Source organism: Pollachius pollachius (assembly GCF_949987615.1).
Source record: "Pollachius pollachius genome assembly, chromosome: 2".
NCBI lineage: Eukaryota > Metazoa > Chordata > Actinopteri > Gadiformes > Gadidae > Pollachius > Pollachius pollachius.
The window spans coordinates 24,570,410-24,596,242 of NC_136935.1; positions in this window are offsets into that span (position 1 = coordinate 24,570,410).

A 25,833-nucleotide genomic window follows, 5' to 3' on the forward strand; every position below is an offset into this window, starting at 1 on the left:
GCTAAAAAAACAATGGACTTCACTTCCAAATGGTCGTGTATTGCTTAAATAACCCTTTTGTAAGCAAAATAACACGTTGGCATTGAACGGAACAGAAATATCAACTGTTCTAGTTTTTATGTGTGTAAAATGCTTTTCAGAGCGAGAGAATCACTTTTTGACCAACAACGTAATTCTGACCTTACAATGTTGATGTTGCTAAAAACGAATGAAATTCACTTCCAAATGGTGGTTCATGCTTAAATAACCCATTTGTAAGCAAAGTAACACGTTTTCATTGAACGGAACAGAAATATCAACTGTTCTTGTTTTTATGCGTGCAAAATGCTTTTCAGAGCGAGAGAATCACTTTTTGACCAACAACGTGATTCTGACCTTACAATGTTGATATTGCTAAAAAACCAATGGACTTCACTTCCAAATGGTCGTGTATTGCTTAAATAACCCTTTTGTAAGCAGAATAACACGTTTGCATTAAACGGAACAGAAATATCAACTGTTCTAGTTTTTATGTGTGCAAAATGCTTTTCAGAGGGAGAGAATCACTTTTTGACCAACAACGTGATTCTGACCTTACAATGTTGATATTGCTCAAAACGAATGGAATTCACTCCCAAATGGAGGTTTATGCTTAAATAAGCCTTTTGTAAGCATAATAACACGTTTGCATTGAAAGGAACAGAACTATTCACTTTTCTAGTTTTTATGTGTGCAAAATGCTTTTCAGAGCGAGAGAATCACTTTTTGACCAACAACGTGATTCTGACCTTACAATGTTGATATTGCTAAAAACGAATGGAATTCACTTCCAAATGGTCGTGTGTTGCTTAAATAACCCTTTTGTAAGCAAAATAACACGTTTGCATTGAACGGAACAGAAATATCAACTGTTCTAGTTTTTATGCGTGCAAAATGCTTTTCAGAGCGAGAGAATCACTTTTTGACCAACAACGTGATTCTGACCTTACAATGTTGATATTGCTAAAATACCAATGGACTTCACTTCCAAATGGTCGTGTATTGCTTAAATAACCCTTTTGTAAGCATAATAACACGTTTGCATTGAACGGAACAGAACTATTCACTTTTCTAGTTTTTATGTGTCCAAAATGCTTTTCAGAGCGAGAGAATCACTTTTCGACCAACAATGTGATTCTGACCTTACAATGTTGATTTTGCTCAAAACTAATGGACTTCACTTCCAAATGGTCGTGCATTGCTTAAATAACCCTTTTGTAAGCATAATAACACGTTTGCATTGAACGGAACAGAAATATCAACTGTTCTAGTTTTTATGTGTGCAAATGCTTTTCAGAGCGAGAGATTCACTTTTTGACCAACAACGTGATTGTGACCTGACAATGTTGATATTGCTCAAAACTAATGGACATCGCTTCCAAATGGTCGTGTATTGCTTAAATAACCCTTTTGTATGCAAAATAACACGTTGGCATTGAATGGAACAGAAATATCAACTGTTCTAGTTTTTATGTGTGCAAAATGGTTTTCAGAGCGAGAGAATCACTTTTTGACCAACAACGTGATTCTGACCTTACAATGTTGATATTGCTAAAAACTAATGGAATTCACTTCCAAATGGTGGTCTATGCTGAAATAACCCATTTGTAAGCAAAATAACACGTTGGCATTGAACGGAACAGAAATATCAACTGTTCTAGTTTTTATGTGTGCAAAATGCTTTTCAGAGCGAGAGAATCACTTTTTTACCAACAACGTGATTCTGACCTTACAATGTTGATATTCCTAAAAACCAATGGACTTCACTTCCAAATGGTCGTGTATTGCTTAAATAACCCTTTTGTATGCAAAATAACACGTTTCCATTGAACGGAACAGAAATATCAACTGTTCTAGTTTTTATGTGTGCAAAATGCTTTTCAGAGCGAGAGAATCACTTTTCGACCAACAACGTGATTCTGACCTTACAATGTTGATATCGCTCAAAACGAATGGAATTCACTTCCAAATGGTGGTTTATGCTTAAATAACCCATTTGTAAGCAAAGTAACACGTTTGCATTGAACGGAACAGAAATATCAACTGTTCTAGTTTTTATGCGTGCAAAATGCTTTTCAGAGCGAGAGAATCACTTTTTGACCAACAACGTGATTCTGACCTTACAATGTTGATATTGCTGAAAAAACAATGGACTTCACTTCCAAATGGTCGTGTATTGCTTAAATAACCCTTTTGTAAGCAAAATAACACGTTGGCATTGAACGGAACAGAAATATCAACTGTTCTAGTTTTTATGTGTGCAAAATGCTTTTCAGAGCGAGAGAATCACTTTTTGACCAACAACGTCATTCTGACCTTACAATGTTGATATTGCTCAAAACGAATGGAATTCACTTCCAAATGGTGGTTTATGCTTAAATAACCCTTTTGTAAGCATAATAACACGTTTGCATTGAACGGAACAGAAATATGAACTGTTCTAGTGTTTATGCGTGCAAAATGCTTTTCAGAGCGAGAGAATCACTTTTTGACCAACAACGTAATTCTGACCTTACAATGTTGATATTGCTAAAAACGAATGGAATTCACTTCCAAATGGTCGTGTGTTGCTTAAATAACCCTTTTGTAAGCAAAATAACACGTTTGCATTGAACGGAACAGAAATATGAACTGTTCTAGTTGTTATGCGTGCAAAATGCTTTTCAGAGCGAGAGAATCACTTTTTGACCAACAACGTGATTCTGACCTTACAATGTTGATATTGCTAAAAAAACAATGGACTTCACTTCCAAATGGTCGTGTATTGCTTAAATAACCCTTTTGTAAGCAAAATAACACGTTGGCATTGAACGGAACAGAAATATCAACTGTTCTAGTTTTTATGTGTGTAAAATGCTTTTCAGAGCGAGAGAATCACTTTTTGACCAACAACGTAATTCTGACCTTACAATGTTGATGTTGCTAAAAACGAATGAAATTCACTTCCAAATGGTGGTTCATGCTTAAATAACCCATTTGTAAGCAAAGTAACACGTTTTCATTGAACGGAACAGAAATATCAACTGTTCTTGTTTTTATGCGTGCAAAATGCTTTTCAGAGCGAGAGAATCACTTTTTGACCAACAATGTGATTCTGACCTTACAATGTTGATATTGCTAAAAAACCAATGGACTTCACTTCCAAATGGTCGTGTATTGCTTAAATAACCCTTTTGTAAGCAGAATAACACGTTTGCATTAAACGGAACAGAAATATCAACTGTTCTAGTTTTTATGTGTGCAAAATGCTTTTCAGAGGGAGAGAATCACTTTTTGACCAACAACGTGATTCTGACCTTACAATGTTGATATTGCTCAAAACGAATGGAATTCACTCCCAAATGGAGGTTTATGCTTAAATAAGCCTTTTGTAAGCATAATAACACGTTTGCATTGAAAGGAACAGAACTATTCACTTTTCTAGTTTTTATGTGTGCAAAATGCTTTTCAGAGCGAGAGAATCACTTTTTGACCAACAACGTGATTCTGACCTTACAATGTTGATATTGCTAAAAACGAATGGAATTCACTTCCAAATGGTCGTGTGTTGCTTAAATAACCCTTTTGTAAGCAAAATAACACGTTTGCATTGAACGGAACAGAAATATCAACTGTTCTAGTTTTTATGCGTGCAAAATGCTTTTCAGAGCGAGAGAATCACTTTTTGACCAACAACGTGATTCTGACCTTACAATGTTGATATTGCTAAAATACCAATGGACTTCACTTCCAAATGGTCGTGTATTGCTTAAATAACCCTTTTGTAAGCATAATAACACGTTTGCATTGAACGGAACAGAACTATTCACTTTTCTAGTTTTTATGTGTCCAAAATGCTTTTCAGAGCGAGAGAATCACTTTTCGACCAACAATGTGATTCTGACCTTACAATGTTGATTTTGCTCAAAACTAATGGACTTCACTTCCAAATGGTCGTGCATTGCTTAAATAACCCTTTTGTAAGCATAATAACACGTTTGCATTGAACGGAACAGAAATATCAACTGTTCTAGTTTTTATGTGTGCAAATGCTTTTCAGAGCGAGAGATTCACTTTTTGACCAACAACGTGATTGTGACCTGACAATGTTGATATTGCTCAAAACTAATGGACATCGCTTCCAAATGGTCGTGTATTGCTTAAATAACCCGTTTGTAAGCAAAATAACAAGTTTGGATTGAACGGAACAGAAATATACACTGTTCTAGTTTTTATGTGTGCAAAATGCTTTTCAGAGCGAGAGAATCACTTTTTGACCAACAACGTGATTCTGACCTGACATTGTTGATATTGCTCAAAACTAATGGAATTCACTTCCAAAAGGTGGTTTATGCTGAAATAACCCATTTGTAAGCATGATAACACGTTTGCATTGAACGGAACAGAAATGTACAAACAACGTGATTCTGACCTTACAATGTTGATATTGCTCAAAACTAATGGAATTCACTTCCAAATGGTGGTTTATGCTGAAATAACCCATTTGTAAGCATAATAACACGTTTGCATTGAACGGAACAGAAATATACACTGTTCTAGTTTTTATGTGTGCAAAATGCTTTTCAGAGCGAGAGAATCACTTTTTGACCAACAACGTGATTCTGACCTCACATTGTTGATATTGCTTGAAACTAATGGAATTCACTTCCAAAAGGTGGTTTATGCTGAAATAACCCATTTGTAAGCATGATAACACGTTTGCATTGAACGGAACAGAAATGTACAAACAACGTGATTCTGACCTTACAATGTTGATATTGCTAAAAAAACAATGGACTTCACTTCCAAATGGTCGTGTATTGCTTAAATAACCCTTTTGTAAGCAAAATAACACGTTGGCATTGAACGGAACAGAAATATACACTGTTCTAGTTTTTATGTGTGCAAAATGCTTTTCAGAGCGAGAGAATCACTTTTTGACCAACAACGTAATTCTGACCTTACAATGTTGATATTGCTCAAAACGAATGGAATTCACTTCCAAATGGTGGTTTATGCTTAAATAACCCTTTTGTAAGCATAATAACACGTTTGCATTGAACGGAACAGAAATATGAACTGTTCTAGTGTTTATGCGTGCAAAATGCTTTTCAGAGCGAGAGAATCACTTTTTGACCAACAACGTGATTCTGACCTTACAATGTTGATATTGCTAAAAACGAATGGAATTCACTTCCAAATGGTCGTGTATTGCTTAAATAACCCTTTTGTAAGCAAAATAACACGTTTGCATTGAACGGAACAGAAATATCAACTGTTCTAGTTTTTATGCGTGCAAAATGCTTTTCAGAGCGAGAGAATCATTTTTTGACCAACAACGTGATTCTGACCTTACAATGTTGATATTGCTAAAAAAACAATGGACTTCACTTCCAAATGGTCGTGTATTGCTTAAATAACCCTTTTGTAAGCAAAATAACACGTTGGCATTGAACGGAACAGAAATATCAACTGTTCTAGTTTTTATGTGTGTAAAATGCTTTTCAGAGCGAGAGAATCACTTTTTGACCAACAACGTAATTCTGACCTTACAATGTTGATGTTGCTAAAAACGAATGAAATTCACTTCCAAATGGTGGTTCATGCTTAAATAACCCATTTGTAAGCAAAGTAACACGTTTTCATTGAACGGAACAGAAATATAAACTGTTCTTGTTTTTATGCGTGCAAAATGCTTTTCAGAGCGAGAGAATCACTTTTTGACCAACAACGTGATTCTGACCTTACAATGTTGATATTGCTAAAAAACCAATGGACTTCACTTCCAAATGGTCGTGTATTGCTTAAATAACCCTTTTGTAAGCAGAATAACACGTTTGCATTGAACGGAACAGAAATATCAACTGTTCTAGTTTTTATGTGTGCAAAATGCTTTTCAGAGCGAGAGAATCACTTTTTGACCAACAACGTGATTCTGACCTTACAATGTTGATATTGCTCAAAACGAATGGAATTCACTCCCAAATGGAGGTTTATGCTTAAATAAGCCTTTTGTAAGCATAATAACACGTTTGCATTGAAAGGAACAGAACTATTCAATTTTCTAGTTTTTATGTGTCCAAAATGCTTTTCAGAGCGAGAGAATCACTTTTCGACCAACAATGTGATTCTGACCTTACAATGTTGATTTTGCTCAAAACTAATGGACTTCACTTCCAAATGGTCGTGCATTGCTTAAATAACCCTTTTGTAAGCATAATAACACGTTTGCATTGAACGGAACAGAAATATCAACTGTTCTAGTTTTTATGTGTGCAAATGCTTTTCAGAGCGAGAGATTCACTTTTTGACCAACAACGTGATTCTGACCTTACAATGTTGATATTGCTAAAAAAACAATGGACTTCACTTCCAAATGGTCGTGTATTGCTTAAATAACCCTTTTGTAAGCAAAATAACACGTTGGCATTGAACGGAACAGAAATATCAACTGTTCTAGTTTTTATGTGTGCAAAATGCTTTTCAGAGCGAGAGAATCACTTTTTGACCAACAACGTAATTCTGACCTTACAATGATGATATTGCTCAAAACGAATGGAATTCACTTCCAAATGGTGGTTTATGCTTAAATAACCCTTTTGTAAGCATAATAACACGTTTGCATTGAACGGAACAGAAATATGAACTGTTCTAGTGTTTATGCGTGCAAAATGCTTTTCAGAGCGAGAGAATCACTTTTTGACCAACAACGTGATTCTGACCTTACAATGTTGATATTGCTAAAAATGAATGGAATTCACTTCCAAATGGTCATGTATTGCTTAAATAACCCTTTTGTAAGCAAAATAACACGTTTGCATTGAACGGAACAGAAATATCAACTGTTCTAGTTTTTATGCGTGCAAAATGCTTTTCAGAGCGAGAGAATCACTTTTTGACCAACAACGTGATTCTGACCTTACAATGTTGATATTGCTAAAAAAACAATGGACTTCACTTCCAAATGGTCGTGTATTGCTTAAATAACCCTTTTGTAAGCAAAATAACACGTCGGCATTGAACGGAACAGAAATATCAACTGTTCTAGTTTTTATGTGTGTAAAATGCTTTTCAGAGCGAGAGAATCACTTTTTGACCAACAACGTAATTCTGACCTTACAATGTTGATGTTGCTAAAAACGAATGAAATTCACTTCCAAATGGTGGTTCATGCTTAAATAACCCATTTGTAAGCAAAGTAACACGTTTTCATTGAACGGAACAGAAATATAAACTGTTCTTGTTTTTATGCGTGCAAAATGCTTTTCAGAGCGAGAGAATCACTTTTTGACCAACAACGTGATTCTGACCTTACAATGTTGATATTGCTAAAAAACCAATGGACTTCACTTCCAAATGGTCGTGTATTGCTTAAATAACCCTTTTGTAAGCAGAATAACACGTTTGCATTGAACGGAACAGAAATATCAACTGTTCTAGTTTTTATGTGTGCAAAATGCTTTTCAGAGCGAGAGAATCACTTTTTGACCAACAACGTGATTCTGACCTTACAATGTTGATATTGCTCAAAACGAATGGAATTCACTCCCAAATGGAGGTTTATGCTTAAATAAGCCTTTTGTAAGCATAATAACACGTTTGCATTGAAAGGAACAGAACTATTCAATTTTCTAGTTTTTATGTGTCCAAAATGCTTTTCAGAGCGAGAGAATCACTTTTCGACCAACAATGTGATTCTGACCTTACAATGTTGATTTTGCTCAAAACTAATGGACTTCACTTCCAAATGGTCGTGCATTGCTTAAATAACCCTTTTGTAAGCATAATAACACGTTTGCATTGAACGGAACAGAAATATCAACTGTTCTAGTTTTTATGTGTGCAAATGCTTTTCAGAGCGAGAGATTCACTTTTTGACCAACAACGTGATTCTGACCTTACAATGTTGATATTGCTAAAAAAACAATGGACTTCACTTCCAAATGGTCGTGTATTGCTTAAATAACCCTTTTGTAAGCAAAATAACACGTTGGCATTGAACGGAACAGAAATATCAACTGTTCTAGTTTTTATGTGTGCAAAATGCTTTTCAGAGCGAGAGAATCACTTTTTGACCAACAACGTAATTCTGACCTTACAATGATGATATTGCTCAAAACGAATGGAATTCACTTCCAAATGGTGGTTTATGCTTAAATAACCCTTTTGTAAGCATAATAACACGTTTGCATTGAACGGAACAGAAATATGAACTGTTCTAGTGTTTATGCGTGCAAAATGCTTTTCAGAGCGAGAGAATCACTTTTTGACCAACAACGTGATTCTGACCTTACAATGTTGATATTGCTAAAAATGAATGGAATTCACTTCCAAATGGTCATGTATTGCTTAAATAACCCTTTTGTAAGCAAAATAACACGTTTGCATTGAACGGAACAGAAATATCAACTGTTCTAGTTTTTATGCGTGCAAAATGCTTTTCAGAGCGAGAGAATCACTTTTTGACCAACAACGTGATTCTGACCTTACAATGTTGATATTGCTAAAAAAACAATGGACTTCACTTCCAAATGGTCGTGTATTGCTTAAATAACCCTTTTGTAAGCAAAATAACACGTCGGCATTGAACGGAACAGAAATATCAACTGTTCTAGTTTTTATGTGTGTAAAATGCTTTTCAGAGCGAGAGAATCACTTTTTGACCAACAACGTAATTCTGACCTTACAATGTTGATGTTGCTAAAAACGAATGAAATTCACTTCCAAATGGTGGTTCATGCTTAAATAACCCATTTGTAAGCAAAGTAACACGTTTTCATTGAACGGAACAGAAATATCAACTGTTCTTGTTTTTAAGCGTGCAAAATGCTTTTCAGAGCGAGAGAATCACTTTTTGACCAACAACGTGATTGTGACCTTACAATGTTGATATTGCTAAAAAACCAATGGACTTCACTTCCAAATGGTTGTGTATTGCTGAAATAAGCCTTTTGTAAGCATAATAACACGTTTGCATTGAACGGAACAGAAATATGAACTGTTCTAGTGTGTATGCGTGCAAAATGCTTTTCAGAGCGAGAGAATCACTTTTTGACCAACAACGTGATTCTGACCTTACAATGTTGATATTGCTAAAAACGAATGGAATTCACTTCCAAATGGTCGTGTATTGCTTAAATAACCCTTTTGTAAGCAAAATAACACGTTTGCATTGAACGGAACAGAAATATCAACTGTTCTAGTTTTTATGCGTGCAAAATGCTTTTCAGAGCGAGAGAATCACTTTTTGACCAAGAACGTGATTCTGACCTTACAATGTTGATATTGCTAAAAAAACAATGGACTTCACCTCCAAATGGTCGTGTATTGCTTAAATAACCCTTTTGTAAGCAAAATAACACGTTGGCATTGAACGGAACAGAAATATCAACTGTTCTAGTTTTTATGTGTGCAAAATGCTTTTCAGAGCGAGAGAATCACTTTTTGACCAACAACGTGATTCTGACCTTACAATGTTGATGTTGCTAAAAACGAATGAAATTCACTTCCAAATGGTGGTTCATGCTTAAATAACCCATTTGTAAGCAAAGTAACACGTTTTCATTGAACGGAACAGAAATATAAACTGTTCTTGTTTTTATGCGTGCAAAATGCTTTTCAGAGCGAGAGAATCACTTTTTGACCAACAACGTGATTCTGACCTTACAATGTTGATATTGCTAAAAAACCAATGGACTTCACTTCCAAATGGTCGTGTATTGCTTAAATAACCCTTTTGTAAGCAGAATAACACGTTTGCATTGAACGGAACAGAAATATCAACTGTTCTAGTTTTTATGTGTGCAAAATGCTTTTCAGAGCGAGAGAATCACTTTTTGACCAACAACGTGATTCTGACCTTACAATGTTGATATTGCTCAAAACGAATGGAATTCACTCCCAAATGGAGGTTTATGCTTAAATAAGCCTTTTGTAAGCATAATAACACGTTTGCATTGAAAGGAACAGAACTATTCACTTTTCTAGTTTTTATGTGTCCAAAATGCTTTTCAGAGCGAGAGAATCACTTTTCGACCAACAATGTGATTCTGACCTTACAATGTTGATTTTGCTCAAAACTAATGGACTTCACTTCCAAATGGTCGTGCATTGCTTAAATAACCCTTTTGTAAGCATAATAACACGTTTGCATTGAACGGAACAGAAATATCAACTGTTCTAGTTTTTATGTGTGCAAATGCTTTTCAGAGCGAGAGATTCACTTTTTGACCAACAACGTGATTGTGACCTGACAATGTTGATATTGCTCAAAACTAATTGACATCGCTTCCAAATGGTCGTGTATTGCTTAAATAACCCGTTTGTAAGCAAAATAACAAGTTTGGATTGAACGGAACAGAAATATACACTGTTCTAGTTTTTATGTGTGCAAAATGCTTTTCAGAGCGAGAGAATCACTTTTTGACCAACAACTTGATTCTGACCTGACATTGTTGATATTGCTCAAAACTAATGGAATTCACTTCCAAAAGGTGGTTTATGCTGAAATAACCCATTTGTAAGCATGATAACACGTTTGCATTGAACGGAACAGAAATGTACAAACAACGTGATTCTGACCTTACAATGTTGATATTGCTCAAAACTAATGGAATTCACTTCCAAATGGTGGTTTATGCTGAAATAACCCATTTGTAAGCATAATAACACGTTTGCATTGAACGGAACAGAAATATACACTGTTCTAGTTTTTATGTGTGCAAAATGCTTTTCAGAGCGAGAGAATCACTTTTTGACCAACAACGTGATTCTGACCTCACATTGTTGATATTGCTCGAAACTAATGGAATTCACTTCCAAAAGGTGGTTTATGCTGAAATAACCCATTTGTAAGCATGATAACACGTTTGCATTGAACGGAACAGAAATGTACAAACAACGTGATTCTGACCTTACAATGTTGATATTGCTAAAAAAACAATGGACTTCACTTCCAAATGGTCGTGTATTGCTTAAATAACCCTTTTGTAAGCAAAATAACACGTTGGCATTGAACGGAACAGAAATATCAACTGTTCTAGTTTTTATGTGTGCAAAATGCTTTTCAGAGCGAGAGAATCACTTTTTGACCAACAACGTAATTCTGACCTTACAATGTTGATATTGCTCAAAACGAATGGAATTCACTTCCAAATGGTGGTTTATGCTTAAATAACCCTTTTGTAAGCATAATAACACGTTTGCATTGAACGGAACAGAAATATGAACTGTTCTAGTGTTTATGCGTGCAAAATGCTTTTCAGAGCGAGAGAATCACTTTTTGACCAACAACGTGATTCTGACCTTACAATGTTGATATTGCTAAAAACGAATGGAATTCACTTCCAAATGGTCGTGTATTGCTTAAATAACCCTTTTGTAAGCAAAATAACACGTTTGCATTGAACGGAACAGAAATATCAACTGTTCTAGTTTTTATGCGTGCAAAATGCTTTTCAGAGTGAGAGAATCACTTTTTGACCAACAACGTGATTCTGACCTTACAATGTTGATATTGCTAAAAAAACAATGGACTTCACTTCAAAATGGTCGTGTATTGCTTAAATAACCCTTTTGTAAGCAAAATAACACGTTGGCATTGAACGGAACAGAAATATCAACTGTTCTAGTTTTTATGTGTGTAAAATGCTTTTCAGAGCGAGAGAATCACTTTTTGACCAACAACGTAATTCTGACCTTACAATGTTGATGTTGCTAAAAACGAATGAAATTCACTTCCAAATGGTGGTTCATGCTTAAATAACCCATTTGTAAGCAAAGTAACACGTTTTCATTGAACGGAACAGAAATATAAACTGTTCTTGTTTTTATGCGTGCAAAATGCTTTTCAGAGCGAGAGAATCACTTTTTGACCAACAACGTGATTCTGACCTTACAATGTTGATATTGCTAAAAAACCAATGGACTTCACTTCCAAATGGTCGTGTATTGCTTAAATAAGCCTTTTGTAAGCATAATAACACGTTTGCATTGAAAGGAACAGAACTATTCACTTTTCTAGTTTTTATGTGTGCAAAATGCTTTTCAGAGCGAGAGAATCACTTTTTGACCAACAACGTGATTCTGACCTTACAATGTTGATATTGCTAAAAACGAATGGAATTCACTTCCAAATGGTTGTGTGTTGCTTAAATAACTCTTTTGTAAGCAAAATAACACGTTTGCATTGAACGGAACAGAAATATCAACTGTTCTAGTTTTTATGTGTGCAAAATGCTTTTCAGAGCGAGAAAATCACTTTTTGACCAACAACGTGATTCTGACCTTACAATGTTGATATTGCTCAAAACGAATGGAATTCACCTCCAAATGGTGGTTTATGCTTAAATAAGCCTTTTGTAAGCATAATAACACGTTTGCATTGAAAGGAACAGAACTATTCACTTTTCTAGTTTTTATGTGTCCAAAATGCTTTTCAGAGCGAGAGAATCACTTTTCGACCAACAATGTGATTCTGACCTTACAATGTTGATTTTGCTCAAAACTAATGGACTTCACTTCCAAATGGTCGTGCATTGCTTAAATAACCCTTTTGTAAGCATAATAACACGTTTGCATTGAACGGAACAGAAATATCAACTGTTCTAGTTTTTATGTGTGCAAAATGCTTTTCAGAGCGAGAGAATCACTTTTTGACCAACAACGTGATTCTGACCTTACAATGTTGATATTGCTAAAAAAACAATGGACTTCACTTCCAAATGGTCGTGTATTGCTTAAATAACCCTTTTGTAAGCAAAATAACACGTTGGCATTGAACGGAACAGAAATATCAACTGTTCTAGTTTTTATGTGTGCAAAATGCTTTTCAGAGCGAGAGAATCACTTTTTGACCAACAACGTAATTCTGACCTTACAATGTTGATATTGCTCAAAACGAATGGAATTCACTTCCAAATGGTGGTTTATGCTTAAATAACCCTTTTGTAGGCATAATAACACGTTTGCATTGAACGGAACAGAAATATGAACTGTTCTAGTGTTTATGCGTGCAAAATGCTTTTCAGAGCGAGAGAATCACTTTTTGACCAACAACGTAATTCTGACCTTACAATGTTGATGTTGCTAAAAACGAATGAAATTCACTTCCAAATGGTGGTTCATGCTTAAATAACCCATTTGTAAGCAAAGTAACACGTTTTCATTGAACGGAACAGAAATATCAACTGTTCTTGTTTTTATGCGTGCAAAATGCTTTTCAGAGCGAGAGAATCACTTTTTGACCAACAACGTGATTCTGACCTTACAATGTTGATATTGCTAAAAAACCAATGGACTTCACTTCCAAATGGTCGTGTATTGCTTAAATAAGCCTTTTGTAAGCATAATAACACGTTTGCATTGAAAGGAACAGAACTATTCACTTTTCTAGTTTTTATGTGTGCAAAATGCTTTTCAGAGCGAGAGAATCACTTTTTGACCAACAACGTGATTCTGACCTTACAATGTTGATATTGCTAAAAACGAATGGAATTCACTTCCAAATGGTCGTGTGTTGCTTAAATAACCCTTTTGTAAGCAAAATAACACGTTTGCATTGAACGGAACAGAAATATCAACTGTTCTAGTTTTTATGTGTGCAAAATGCTTTTCAGAGCGAGAAAATCACTTTTTGACCAACAACGTGATTCTGACCTTACAATGTTGATATTGCTCAAAACGAATGGAATTCACCTCCAAATGGTGGTTTATGCTTAAATAAGCCTTTTGTAAGCATAATAACACGTTTGCATTGAAAGGAACAGAACTATTCACTTTTCTAGTTTTTATGTGTCCAAAATGCTTTTCAGAGCGAGAGAATCACTTTTCGACCAACAATGTGATTCTGACCTTACAATGTTGATTTTGCTCAAAACTAATGGACTTCACTTCCAAATGGTCGTGCATTGCTTAAATAACCCTTTTGTAAGCATAATAACACGTTTGCATTGAACGGAACAGAAATATCAACTGTTCTAGTTTTTATGTGTGCAAAATGCTTTTCAGAGCGAGAGAATCACTTTTTGACCAACAATGTGATTCTGACCTTACAATGTTGATATTGCTCAAAACGAATGGAATTCACTTCCAAATGGTGGTTTATGCTTAAATAACCCTTTTGTAGGCATAATAACACGTTTGCATTGAACGGAACAGAAATATGAACTGTTCTAGTGTTTATGCGTGCAAAATGCTTTTCAGAGCGAGAGAATCACTTTTTGACCAACAACGTGATTCTGACCTTACAATGTTGATATTGCTAAAAACGAATGGAATTCACTTCCAAATGGTCGTGTATTGCTTAAATAACCCTTTTGTAAGCAAAATAACACGTTTGCATTGAACGGAACAGAAATATCAACTGTTCTAGTTTTTATGCGTGCAAAATGCTTTTCAGAGCGAGAGAATCACTTTTTGACCAACAACGTGATTCTGACCTTACAATGTTGATATTGCTAAAAAAACAATGGACTTCACTTCCAAATGGTCGTGTATTGCTTAAATAACCCTTTTGTAAGCAAAATAACACGTTGGCATTGAACGGAACAGAAATATCAACTTTTCTAGTTTTTATGTGTGTAAAATGCTTTTCAGAGCGAGAGAATCACTTTTTGACCAACAACGTGATTCTGACCTTACAATGTTGATGTTGCTAAAAACGAATGAAATTCACTTCCAAATGGTGGTTCATGCTTAAATAACCCATTTGTAAGCAAAGTAACACGTTTTCATTGAACGGAACAGAAATATCAACTGTTGTTTTTATGCGTGTGTGGTGAGACGCAGGGGGCAGAGCCCTTCTTAATGATCGGGGCCGGCACAGCCAATGGCTTGCGTCTCCACCTTATTTATTCACGAGTAGCCCTTGTGTCGGGAGGTGCCACAATTGGTCTCCTCGTTACTTCCGGCTGCGCCCCTCCCGTCAACCGGCTGCCGGTATGTACGCACGCTGTTATGGATGCTCTGACTCTGATTTGTTTGTAGCATGGTGATTTACTTTTTCGTACTGGTTGCTTTGCAGCGCTTCTGCCTGTCGCCTGCTGGTGCCCTGCCTCGGTTGGTGGTGCGTGTGGGATTACTTTTTCGCACTGGTCGCTTTGCAGCGCTTCTGCCTGTCGCCTGCTGGTGCCCTGCCTTGGTTGGTGGTGCGTGCGGGATTATTGATCGTGTAACATCCTCGATCCCCTACTGTTGGGCAAAATAACCTGCTGAGCACATCACATGTACATTATAAATATAGCTAACTCCTACCCTAGCTTAATGAGCACATCACATGGCAGTCACCTTATAATATAGTCAACTTTTAACACATAACACATACATGAGAATTTAGTCAGGTCAGGGCCGGAGCCAGGGCCCCATATCTCCTCCCGGCAGATAGTAGACACTCAGACAATGCACCAGTCATCCTCAAGGACGGGAGGACCACAACGGATGAATGCTCTGAAGCTCTCCCCCGTAAGGAGGAACACAAGAAGATATACATGCATACACTAGTGCCTGGGAACCAAGGTCAAGTAAAAACACACAGAACCACACACATCTCAAACGCACACACCTCATCACGAGGAGATACAGCATAAAACTGTATCACTCTGAGACTCTTCACCTTCTTCCGAAGCAGACCTTCCACGGAGGCGAAGCTCCGGACGAACCATCAGCGCTGATTAGGGACTTAGACATATTCGATTTCTCACGCTTATGACTCTGTATAACCGTTGCCACTTTACTTAATAAATCCAAGGTCCTCGTGCCGATAGACTTTATTACCTCTCCGTCTCATTTCATCTGGTCCAGTAACTAGACAGACCGTTTTTCCCAACAAATTGGTGACCCCGACGTGATTTTTTCTGAATTGGACCGCAACTGGGAAACGAGAGACGGAGAGCGGCACGGCCTCGGGACCCCGGAGAACCGGACCGATTCCTGCAGTCTCACCTCGCGATCGCCCAACAAAAGGTAGGCAGAACCTGTTGATAAAATCCAAACTCTGCATAGTTATATAGGAACCACATTAGGAGATGAGACTGTGAGAATGGTTCGCTACGGGATATCTCGTGGGGACTAATAGGACTGCACCCCAGCATTTCCCCGTAAAACCAGATTGACCCCGAATGCGTGACACATCGAATATCGGCTCGTTGCATGGTGAAAGAATACCCTCGAGACCATAGGGCCTATAAGAATCGGTCAGTGATACAAGACTACCGATGGCCAAAATAATACATGCCTGAGCCATTGAGTGGACTCAGAGGGATGCCTGGGCCGGGTTCGGAACCCAGATGGAATTAATGCCTGAGCCATTGAGTGGACTCAGAGGGATGCCTGGGCCGGGTTCGGAACCCAGATGGAATTAATGCCTGAGCCATTGAGTGGACTCAGAGGGATGCCTGGGCCGGGTTCGGAACCCAGATGGAATATATGCCTGAGCCATTGAGTGGACTCAGAGGGATGCCTGGGCCGGGTTCGGAACCCAGATGGAATTAATGCCTGAGCCATTGAGTGGACTCAGAGGGATGCCTGGGCCGGGTTCGGAACCCAGATGGAATATATGCCTGAGCCATTGAGTGGACTCAGAGGGATGCCTGGGCCGGGTTCGGAACCCAGATGGAATAATCTGTGTATTAAATAATTCTATGTGGTGAGAAGTTTAGAGTCCTTTATCAGGGTTAAAGTCCCTTTGCAAAGGAAACAGCGTGTGTATGCGCGAGTGAACGAGAGGCAGTGTGTGTATGCGCGAGAATAAGAGAGAGAGAGACGGAGTGGCTGTGTGTGTGTGTGTGTGTGTGTAAGAGGCCCAGAGAGAGAGAAAGAAAGAGAGCGAGCGTATTTTTGGGCCGGCTAAAATATGGAAATATGTGTGCAACGCTTGCTTGCTTTGCTATGCTTAACGCTATTCTGCTGTGTCTGATGATTGTGGGTGCGGGACACAGAATGAGAAGTCTGTCGATATGTTTCTGGGTGCGTCTGCGAGAAAGAGGGAATCTGTGAGTGAATCAGTGGGTGTGTATGCGTGATAATCTGTGAGTGAATCAGTGGGTGTGTATGCGTGATCCGCTCTATCTTTGTCCGTTAAAACGGGTAAATGTAGGAATAGATAGATTGATAATAATGAATAAATGTCTCTCTGACGTATTGCGTTGCTCTATGGCGTAACCAGCGGAAATAGATAAATTGACAATGATAAATAACCTTTTTACTGTGTCGCTTCAATTTACTGTTTGAACCGTTAAAACTAGACCTAGACAAGTTGACAAGGATAAATGATATCTCTTTTACTGTGTTTCTTTGAATTACTGCCGGACCTGTCGCATAGATAAACCACAATACTAAACAACATCTCTTTGCCGCGTTGGTTGACGGTTTAGTCTGATTGACGCAGATTAATCAATAAAGATAGATAACGATTATTGGCTATAAAGAATATCTGGATGTATTGAATAACGTCTATAGGCCCTGTTGTTGTTTTTTGCTTCCCTCCCCCCTGTTTTTTCCTCCTTTTTCTCGTTCTCCTCCTCCAAGAGTGACAAAAGTTACCCCCTAGTCTCTCATCCGCTCTTGTGTGTTAGACAGGCCACACAGAGTTATAGCATCAGGGCCGCCATTTTTTGAGTTCTCTCGCTCAGTCCGAAGCCACACCTCCCCCTCCGCCAAAAGTTTAGCCACTCCAACCTTACCCTTCCCCAACTAGACTGCCCCCTACTGGACCACTCCAACCTTACCCTTCCCCAACTAGACTGCCCCCTACTGGACCACTCAAACCTTACCCTTCCCCAACTAGACTGCCCCCTGCTGGACCACTCCAACCTTACCCTTCCCAGCCACAGCGCCCCCCACTGGACAACTCCAACTCTACCCTTCCCCAACTAGACTGCCCCCTGCTGGACCACTCAAACCTTACCCTTCCCCAACTAGACTGCCCCCTACTGGACCACTCCAACCTTACCCTTCCCCAACTAGACCGCCCCCTGCTGGACCACTCCAACTTTACCCTTCCCCAACCACCGTGCCCCCCACTGGACAACTCCAACTCTACCCTTCCCCAACTACCGCGCCCCCTACTGGACCACTCCAACCTTACCCTTCCCCAACTAGACCGCCCCCTACCGGACCACTCCAACCTTACCCTTCCCCAACCACCGTGCCCCCCACTGGACAACTCCAACCTTACCCTTCCCCAACTAGACTGCCCCCTGCCGGAACACTCCAACCTTACCCTTCCCAAGCCACAGCGCCCCCCACTGGACAACTCCAACTCTACCCTTCCCCAACTACAGCGCCCCCCACTGGACAACATCAATACCAATCCAACCCCGACTCTCGATCACCCCCTGCTAGAAGAATTATCCCGGTTACTAATAAAGATAAAAAAGACAAACCTCCTCGCACCCGGCCTCCAGTGCAAAGGCGTCCACGACCCCGACCACCCCCACACCAGGCTGCTAAGGAACGGCGAACACACCCACCATGTCGGACGAGCAACGGACCAGAGCGCTGGGCTGGTTGTGCCTCAACGCTGAACCGGGAAAAATATTGAAAGGCCAAGACCGGAAGAAATGGGAGAACCGATGTGATGTCTACATTAAAACCTGGCAGAAAGAGGGCGTGATCCGAATGGGACCCCTCGACCACACCGGCCGGGCCGCCATACACGCGTACATTGGCAGCCAGTATGAGCGGGCAAAGGTCCGTCGCGACAACGCCGGAGCCAAGACGGGACGAACGGATGCACTCGAAACCCAAGACCGGAAAAGACAAAAGAGAATCTTAGTATTAAAAGCATTGGCCTCTTGCCTCCCGCCCCACACCCTAAAACCAGCCCCCTCCTCCAGGAATCCCTTCCTAACGGACCAAGTAACCCCTACCCAACCGAGCCTGACAGCTTCACCTTATCCCTCCCTACCGAAGGCCGATGAGCAGGCCCGCCCACCTCCGTACAACCACTCCCTCCCCTATGCCCCGACCGACTTCCAGGTTCCCGGGTCCCCCCATCTCATGTGCCCAGTTATCGAAATAACCCACGCCACATCTCAGTCCCCGGTCACGGTGACCTGGCAAAGACCCCCCCCCCGGAACCGGAACGAGCCAAAGAAGGGGTCCACTTCACAAGGACAAACCACCCACAAAGCAAGGAAAGCCCGAAGCTGACAACAGCTCCCTCCCCATGCCCGATGATACCAGGAAGGACCGGGCCATTGGGGCAAGAACCATCCAGCACCGAGAACTGGACACCCCCCTCCTCCAGCTACAGCCAAGCCCAGGCCCCCGAAACCAGGCCACCAACACCAGGGGAAGCCCAACCGGAAGCAGAAAGGATGCGTACGCGGATCGGCGTACCTGGCGCCAACACATTGGACTTGGCCTCCTTCCTGATCAACCTATCGTCTAAAGAAGAAGAAACGGAAGTGACAGTAGCAACAACAGAAATGAGAAGACACTCCGGGATTCCCCAGGGGAGACACGGAAGACACGAGGAAAGAGACGAAAGAGGTGAAGAAGACGCAGACACCGTGGAGTGGGACCCAGTGGGAACGAGATGGAAAGAAGAAGCGCTGGAAAGAATGTCCCTCGGCATCGAGACAGAAGTCCATCTCCCGTCTCGACAGCTGCGGGAAAGGAGCGAAGGCAGAGATCAGAGGTGGGGAAGAGGCGCAATCCACAGGACAATTGGCCCGGGCAGATCACAAGCCCGAAGTACCGCAACCCCGATCGCGACCCTGGCCATCACCAGCACTCCAAAAGCTGGCCCCCCGACACAACGGAGCCAAGCCCTCGACCGCCGGACGAACCGCGACCTGGATGAGGGTCCAGGACTGATGTTCCCGCTAATGGACACCCCTGCAGGACGAGCGATGTACGTTCCCTGGACCCACCGCGACCTCAAGGGACTAGTGGAAGACCTTCCCCCGATCAAACAGGGGGCGGGCAAGTGGATCAGAAACCTCGAGCGACTGACCACAGCTGACCGGCTCACCATGGGGGACATCCGAGCGGTCCTCATGAGAGGAGAAGGACCCCGGGCAGTCAACGACGTGGAAACCGCAGCCAGAACCACCAGAGAGCCGGACGACTCCCCTTTCGACCCCTTCCGCCCCATATGGTGGGAGGCCCTGAGGGGCCTATACCCCCCTCAGAACTCAGCAGCATGCATGACCGGCCTGAAAAGAAAACCCAGTGAATCAGCGGGCGAATACCTCACGAGAGCCACTGAACGATGGAAAGACGGATTCGGAACCCGACCAGGAGCCTCCGCCGCCACCGAGGCCATGTTCCGGATCGCGGTTGAGACGGGTCTCTGCACCAAGACCCGCGAAGGCCTCAAAACAGTGATTGGACTCGGAAGAATGAACGCCATGGACTGGGAGGAGGCCATTACACACCACGTGAACTTGGAGCAAGATCGGGAGGACGAGGACGTCAAAGAAGACCGCGACCTGAAGAAACGACTCTTGCGCATGGACGTGAAGAAAGCAACCCAGGAACACAACCGGGACAAGAAGGAGTCCAACAAAGACCACGCCTCCGAGATCATGCCCCTCGAAGTGGCCACGCCTCCGGCCCCGCTGCCTGCCCCCAACCCCTTGGTACAGCCCAGCGGACCCCCTCCGACCCAGATGCAAGCCCCTCCCGCTCAAGCATGGGGGCCCCAGTCCCCGCCGTACCCGTACCCGTACCCATCGTATCCATACCCCACACACCCACCCTCGAACCCAGCAACACAGACGGGACCCGGGATGTATCAGAACCAACAGTCCAAACAAAGAGGCGGATTCAAATGGAGAGGAAGAGGCCGGACCCCAAACACAAACCCCCGGTCCTACCCCTGCTTCATTTGTGGGCTCATGGGACACTGGGCGAAGGAGTGCCCCCAAACGGGACAGCCAGCGATGCAACACGACCAACAGGATCATCAGCAGCAACCCGGCCCGACCCGCGGTAACCCTGGAAATGGACCGACACATGCCTCAAACCCCGGGACCCCGATGTACCCTCTCTGGGAGGACCCGGGATACAACGGCCAATATTGACGGGACCCGAGAGCCTCGAGAGGGACCCAGGTGGTGAACCTGGGAACGGGAGCCCCAATGGTGGACGGACTCGTAAACCAAACACCAATTCGTTTCATGGTCGACACCGGAGCCACAGTATCCACCATCGGGGACCTGAACCATGAAATCCCGCCCCTCTCCACTCGAACCCTGACTACCATGGGGTTCTCGGGAATAGAAAAGACCAACCCCTTCACCACCCCCTTGCCGCTCACCATCCTGGGACAAACCTTCTACCACTCCCTCCTATATGCCCCCAAGTGTCCCACCAACCTCATGGGTAGAGACATCCTGAGCAAAATCAACTGCCTCATCAGCTGTTCCCCCGAAGGGACTACAATGACGACAGAAGCCGACCAACCGCTCCAGATGATGCTGGTGCATGAACCCCCGCCCCGAAGCCCCCCGTCAGACGTATATTGGATCCGGAACATGACTACCCCGGACGGATTCAAGCCCCTAGAAGAAACATACCGAGAGTGGGCCCCCTGGATCCATCAACAGGGGGACTTCTGCCCACCGCACGACCCCCTCCACACGACCCTCAATGTCCTTCGAGACCCAGACGAAAGCTACGACGAACAATGGAGACGCACCATGGAGGGAACCGGCCAGAAGTGCCTCTACGAAACAATGTTCATCGGACCTGAGGGGGTGGCGGCCCTCACCCTTCTCACCCCGGATCAAGAATATTGGTACCGCCTCAAACCCGAGTCCCGACCACACGTGACCCTGGCAGTAGCCAAGCACCACACGGCTATGAAGCTGGGGCCCATGGTCTGCCGAGCGACTCAAGTACGAGAGTGGGCCCCCACCGACAACCCACACATTCACCTAGCCCCTGACAAAGGCTTGATCCGGGTCTCCTTCCCCCAAACGGCCTCCTGGGGGGTGGCAGAACGAGTGGAGTGCGACCGACCGCTCGCCCCTGAGGAGGTCGACACCCCCAGCCCCCTGGAAGCCGAAGACCCCGACGTAAAGATCATGCTAGATGGCCTCCCTCAGAATCTCTGGGCCACCGGCGCCTACGACATGGGGTTTACCCCCCAACACAACATCCAAATACCTCTCAAACCCGATCAAACCCCGATTCATCAGCCCCAATACAAGGTCAGACCCGAGGCAGAAGCAGGGATCACTGCCACCATACAGGGACTCAAAGAGGTAGGAGTGCTCCGGCCCTCTCAGTCCCTTTGGAACACCCCGATTCTCCCAGTGAAGAAGGCGGACGGACTCACGTGGAGGATGGCCCATGATCTCCGCCTAATAAACGACGCCACGGAAGGACCCCCCGAGAGGGTGCCAAACCCGCAGGTGGCGCTCCACGTGGTTAACCCCGACCACCTCTGGTTCTCTGCAATAGACCTGGCCAACGCCTTCTTCTGCATCCCCCTGAACAAAGACTCACAAGACATCTTCTCTTTTACCTGGAGGGGAGAAAAACTCACCTACACCCGAATGCCACAGGGGTACCGATCGACCCCCACCATATTCAACGACTGTGTGCGGAAGGACCTCAAGGACACTGTACTTCCCGACGGAGTGGTTATGGTTCAATATGTAGACGACATCCTGCTCGCCGCGCCTACCAGACAAACCTGTGTGGATGCTACCAAGACCCTGCTCGAAACCCTAGGGAAAGCAGGGTACAAGGTCAAGCGGCCCAAACTACAGGCTGTCCGGCCCAGGGTGAAATTCCTGGGGAGGCTGATCGGAGAAGATACCAGAGACATGACCCAGGATACCCGAGAAACCATCCTGAATTACCCAAAACCCGCCACGGTTCGCCAAATGTTGGCCTTCCTGGGCCTGTGCAACTACAGCCGCCAGTACCTCCCGGAATTCACAGAGCGAACGTCCGAACTCCGCCAGATGGTCACCACAGCCGGGGCCCGAAACCTACGGGCCCCGCTGGAGTGGGACTCAGGAAAAGACACCGCCTTCCATCAGCTGAAACAGGCCCTCCACTCAGCCGCCGCCCTCCAAGCCCCCGACTATACGGCCCCCTTCCATCTGGACGTCACACAGAGGAACGGAAATGTAGCGGCCACCCTCTGGCAGGCAAAGCCCGGCACCCGAAGGATCCTCCACTATCACAGCTCGGCCCTACCCACTCCGGGCCTAGGACTCCCTCACTGTGCCAGACATCTCATGGCCATCGCCATCGCCCTACGGAAGACACAGTTCCTCACCATGAACAACCCCACGGTAGTGCACACCACCCACGGAGTCAAGGCTGCAGTGGAGAGCTCACTCTTCACCCTGTCGGCTGCCATTACCCAGATCCGGTTGACCGAGGCCCTGACAGATCCCTCGGTGAGCTACTCAACAAAAGGAGTAAATATGACCGGAGAGTATCCCGCAGACACAGACGGCACCCCCCACAACTGCGCGCCTCGCATCCTGTCGGAACTCCGAGCACGACCAGACCTCCAAGGGACACCCCTAGAAACACCCAAAACAGTGTGGTACACCGATGGCTGCTGCTACAAGGATGCCCTGGGGACCAACATCGCCTCTTGGGCGGTGGTGGAACAGGGGCCGACAGGGGTCTGCCACACCAGACACTCGGGAATACTCCCGGAGTATCCCTCGGCCCAGAGGGCTGAACTCACAGCCATAGTCGTAGCCCTCGAAGCCGCGAAGGGCCTACGCCTCGACCTTTACACCGACAGCAACTACGTGTACGAGCTCTGCCACCTGAACGCTACCCAAGCAGAAATGACCTCTACAGGGGCGCACCTGAAGCACAGGGACCTCGTCGTCCGCCTTCTCCTCGCCATCCAGCTACCAGAGTCTGTGGCCATCCTCAAGTGCCAGGGCCACACAAAAGGAGACTCCCTGATCACCCGCGGTAACAACGCCGCCGATGCCGCCGCCAAGAAGGCGGGGGGCTACGCACCGCCACTGGTCCTTTCCCTGATGGACCCCCTGGACGGGGAGCCATACCCGAGGAGCATGAGCGACTTCCTGATATACCTTGGTGAAATGCAAGGACACGCCGGTCCTTATGAGAAGAGCTGCTGGATCGCACGAGGATGCACTCAGGACGAATCCGAAATCTACCGCTACTCAGATGGCAAACCGGCACTCAGCTCCCGAGCTCTCTCTCTCATGGCTCGGTCACACCACTCCCGCACCCACCAGGGCACCACCGCGACAATGGAGACAATCCGGCGAGACTGGTGGCACCCCGAAATGAAAGCCAACATCCAGGAAGTGATCAAAGATTGTCACGCCTGCCAAATACACAACCCACGCCCAGCCCACAAACCCCCTAGAGGAATTTTCCCGGTTCCCCAACTACCCTTCCAAGAACTCTACATTGACTATACCGACATGGGGTTGGACAACCGCGCCCAGGGGAAGCGCTACCTCCTGGTGATCGTCGATAGATTTACCAAATGGGTAGAGGCCTTCCCCACCAAACGTGAAGACAGCGCGTCCGTGGTCAAAATCTTGCTAAATGACATCATTCCCCGTTGGGGCTACCCCAAGCTACTCTGCTCAGACAACGGGTCCCATTTCTCTACCGCCAAATTGCAGGAGGTAGAGGCCACGTTAGGAATAACACACCGTTTTGGCTCCGTCTATCATCCCCAGAGCCAGGGACTGGTGGAGAGAGCGAACCGGACTCTCAAAAGCGTGATCGCGAAGGCAGTTCACCCTGGGGACACAGGTCCCCAGCAGCAACAACTGCTGCAGGAAGAGCTAGCGGGCTACGCCTCTAAGAAAAAGATGAGCTTGATAGAGGCTCTCCCATTGGCGTTGTTCAGCGTGCGCTCCCATCCTAGCTCCCGTTGCGGGCTTAGCCCCTTCGAGTTAGTGACAGGTAGACCCATGCCCGGGCCACACTCTCCCCCCAGGGGCCCGGTACTAGACCATTATGATGAAGCCCTCTTAGAGTATGTACAGGCCCTGACTCTCGCCTCCCGAGCCTTGTACACACAGGTCACCTCCCTCCCGACCCCCGCAGATCCCGACCCCGTCCTTGTTAATCCCGGGGATTGGGTTTGGGTCAGGGTCCACAAGAGACAGTGCCTTCAACCACGGTGGAAAGGCCCCTATAAGGTACTTCTGGCTACTCCCTTCTCGGTCTCCCTTTTAGGAAAGAGCGGCGCCCGCTGGCACCATCTGTCTACCACCCGCAAGGCCGACAACCCACATGACCGCACCTTGACGACCGTTCAACGCGACCTCACCCGGCTGCACCATGAGGCCACCACTGACGCCACAGGAGGCCCAGACCAGTAGACGTTGCATCATCGGCATGGTAGGAATAATCGGGGCCATGATGGGTTTCTTCATCCTGTGGGGAATGGACTTCCATACGGCCGTTCCGGGGAAGTTCTCCAACGTCACGGAGTCCTCCAACATCACGTCCCCGTCTACGACGATACAACCCTCATCGGAACCCCCAACCCAGGGTCCACACCGCCACAAGAGACAGACACCCCTGCAAGCCGCCAAGTCCCCCAGCGACCCCTGCCTCAACAAATACGGTGGGCTCTCCCTAACCTACACTTATGGTTCCAGCGCCTATCCAACCTGACTCGCGACGCGGTAGAAGGGTTGGCCTCACAACTGGCCGCCACCTCTCTAATGGCGTATCAAAACCGTCTAGCCCTGGACATGTTGTTAGCCGAGAAAGGGGGGGGTCTGTTCGATGTTTGGGGCTCAGTGCTGCACCTTCATTCCCAACAACACGGCCCCTGAGGGGTCAGTGACAAGGGCCCTGGCCGGCCTTCAAGCTCTTTCCGTCCAGATGGCAGAGGACTCTGGGGTC